Genomic DNA, 3506 nt, shown 5'->3' with positions numbered 1-3506 from the left:
AATGCACCCTGTCACGGCACGGCTATTCAGCTGTCGGTTCTCGATCATGTCGGAATAGAATCCAGTGATTCTTTTGCGTCTGTCGCTAACGCCCCACAATCGTGAGTTTGAAGCTCGTCACAGTCATTCAATCATTGAATTCTACTCAGAATACCACAGACAAGGTTTAGACCTTCCGTATTCTCTTGAATGCCGCCATCAATTCTAGCTTATACCACGAAGATTCCGGTTAAGGAATCCAAGAGATATCCACCCAATCTAAGGTAGAACGGAGGTGGTTGTCAGGCACACGTTCATAGGTGAGAATGATGATGAGTGTCACGGATCATCACATTCATCCAGTTGAGGAACAAGTGATATCTTAGAACAATAACAAGCTGAATTGAATAGAAGAATAATAGTAATTGCATTAATACTCGAGGTACAGTAGAGCTCTACACCTTAATCTATGGTGTGTAGAAACTCCACCGTTGAAAATACATAAGAACAAGGTCTAGGCATGGCCGAATGGCCAACCTCCCAAAGAGGGTTCAATCATAAAAACATGATCAAAAGATTAAAGTACAATAGTAAAAGGTCTTATTTATAAAGAACTAGTAGCCTAGGGTTTACAGAGATGAGTAAATGACATAAAAATCCACTTCTGGGCCCACTTGGTGTGTGCTTGGGCTGAGAATTGAAGCATTTTCGTGTAGAGACTTCTCTTGGAGTTAAACGCCAGCTTTTGTGCCAGTTTGGGCGTTTAACTCCCATTCTTGTGCCAGTTCCGGCGTTTAACGCCGGGCAGTTTTGAGCTGATTTGGAACGCCAGTTTGGGCCATCAAATCTTGAGCAAAGTATGGGCTATTATATATTTCTGGAATGCCCAGGATGTGTACTTTCCAACGCCGTTGAGAGCGCGCCAATTGGGCTTCTGTAGCTCCAGAAAATCCACTTCGAGTGCAGGGAGGTCAGAATCCAACAGCATCTGCAGTCCTTTTTAGTCTCTGAATCAGATTTTTGCTCAAGTCCCTCAATTTCAGCCAGAAAATACCTGAAATCACAGAAAAACACACAAACTCATAGTAAAGTCCAGAAAAGTGAATTTTAACTAAAAACTAATAAAAATATACTAAAAACTAACTAGAACATACTAAAAACATACTAAAAACAATGCCAAAAAGCGTATAAATTATCCGCTCATCAGCTTGCTAACAGACTCTAAACAAGTGTTATAGATGTTTGGAAAGCTAGAGAAATAGTTGAAAACTAAAAAATGCAACTTGGGCAAAACTGGCTGGTCATGTGTACACATGCCTCCTGTGAAATTGCCAAACTAGTGTACACATGACATGTCCACATATGCGAGACTCATGGGCAGATCCCAATGCTCACATCGCGTGGCATGTCACATATGCATGAGTCCAAAATCCTTCAAAAAGATGTTAAGTTGCAGAAAACCAGTTTTACTTTTCCAACTTCAAATGCACATAACTTTTTCATAAAAAATCATTTTTAACCTGTTCTTTAAATGTTATAAACTTTACGGACCCAATTTTCTTTCAAAATAAGTTTCACAAAATTTGCCAGTTCGGAAGCTAAGTTATGGCCCACCAAAGTTGGTCAAAAATCTGTTTTTACCAAAAACCTTAATACTTTAAGTTTTCCAAAACTCTCAATTTAAAACCAAATGTTTTACAGCCAAATCAGTCCTAATGCGCATAAGTCATGTTCAGAAGCTTTCCAACCATTCTACAACCTTCCAACATATAAATACATCGATTCTATTTAACAATTCCCATTAAACTCAACTTTTTAACAAAATTTACAAAACCTCAAACTTTCCAAATTCTCGATTCCAAATCCACATATTCACAACAAAAACAACTCCAATGTCCTTAAACACGTTTACACACTACTCTTCCATACCATACATGTCAACCCACACAATTTACCTAATCCATTTCAAGTCAATATCACAAAATCATCATCAATTCTCAACAACCCAACAATCATCATCATTATTTTATATTTCATATACTCATAACTCAACACATACAAATTCATATACTCATCATACATAAATCATATTAATATCCCAAAGCTTAAGATCATCTAGGCTAAGTTTTCACGTGACATTAAATATTAACTATGAGAAACCAAAACCATACATTGGCCGATTTCTTCCCAAGCTCAAACTTCTCAATTCAAGCCTCCAAGGCTTCAAACTAAGTGCTATAAGGTCTAGCCACCAAATTTTGATTCCAAGCATGTAAATTCACCGATTAAATATCCAATTTAACATAAATTCAATCTAATTCTAGGAAATTCACCAAATTAATAACTACAGTTCACATAATTTGATAACCACAAGGGTTTAGAGTTTTCTTACCTTACCCACAGATTAATTGGACAAAACCCAACAGTTATCCACCGCTAGAGTACTCCTAAACCATCAAAATCACAAAATCTCTCAATACTAAAACCCAAATTCGTGAAAATGAGGAAATAGAGAACTAGGCATAAAATATAAAATTTCTTACCAAAACTTTGGAATGATTTGGAAGATAATTTCGAGATGAACATGTGGCCGCTAAAGGCTCATCAATTGAAGCTTCGGATTGAAAGATATAGAAGATTAAAGTTTGGAGTGAGGGTTAGGGTTCTTCAAGCTTCAATCTCTTCAACGTGAATAGTGGAAAATGAAGGAAAAGGGTGCTTGAAGTTGGGTTTATATATTAGGCCTTGGGCCTGGTTTGGATCCGATCCAATCGGTTCATTCTGTTGGCCCAATTTTAGACCAAAATCTTTAAAATTAGTGCTAAAATTCATATTTTTTATATTCATTGATGCCAGGGCATCTTGGCCAGTTTCACTGACCTTTTCTTTATTGTTTTTAAGGTAGTTTCATGCATTTCTTTAGGAAATAAGCTAGTTTTGGGTAGATATTCACTTACACCTTGATTCAAGCATACATTGTGAATTTTACATGATTTCATGAGGATTTTGCATGAGTTTAGTAACAAATTGTTTGTTGCATTACCCATGACTTGGACTAGAACTTTGATGAACTCTATTGCTTGATTTCAGGACCAAAGGAAGCAAGGAAGAACGACTTAGCAGTCACGTTAATCTAATTAACATTACCACTAACGTGGAATGGGAGGTGACTTGCAAAGTTAATGAGAAAAGTGATTGCCAATAACGCTCTCGAAGCCATCATTGCCCACGTTAAGAGTCACGTTAACTATGTTAACGTGAACTCTAACGTGAAGAAGGGACTTTGAGCCAACGTTAGTGACACTTAACATTATCACTAACGTTGGCCAATGATCATAAGTGGCCACGTTAGAGTCCACGCTAACTTAGTTAACATGGCCTCTAACGTTAAAAGGGGGAAGGAAGCCAACGTTAGTGACACTCAACATTGTAACTAACGTTGGCCTAAGGTGCAATGTACCACGTTAACTCCCACGTTAACTTGGTTAACGTGGGAGCTAACGTAAGAGGCAAGGGAGGTCGACAAC

Source organism: Arachis duranensis, chromosome 9, assembly GCF_000817695.3.
Source record: "Arachis duranensis cultivar V14167 chromosome 9, aradu.V14167.gnm2.J7QH, whole genome shotgun sequence".
In the NCBI taxonomy this organism is placed as follows: Eukaryota; Viridiplantae; Streptophyta; class Magnoliopsida; order Fabales; family Fabaceae; genus Arachis; species Arachis duranensis.
The sequence above is the reverse complement of the archived record's forward strand: the minus strand, read 5'-3'. Positions refer to the sequence as shown.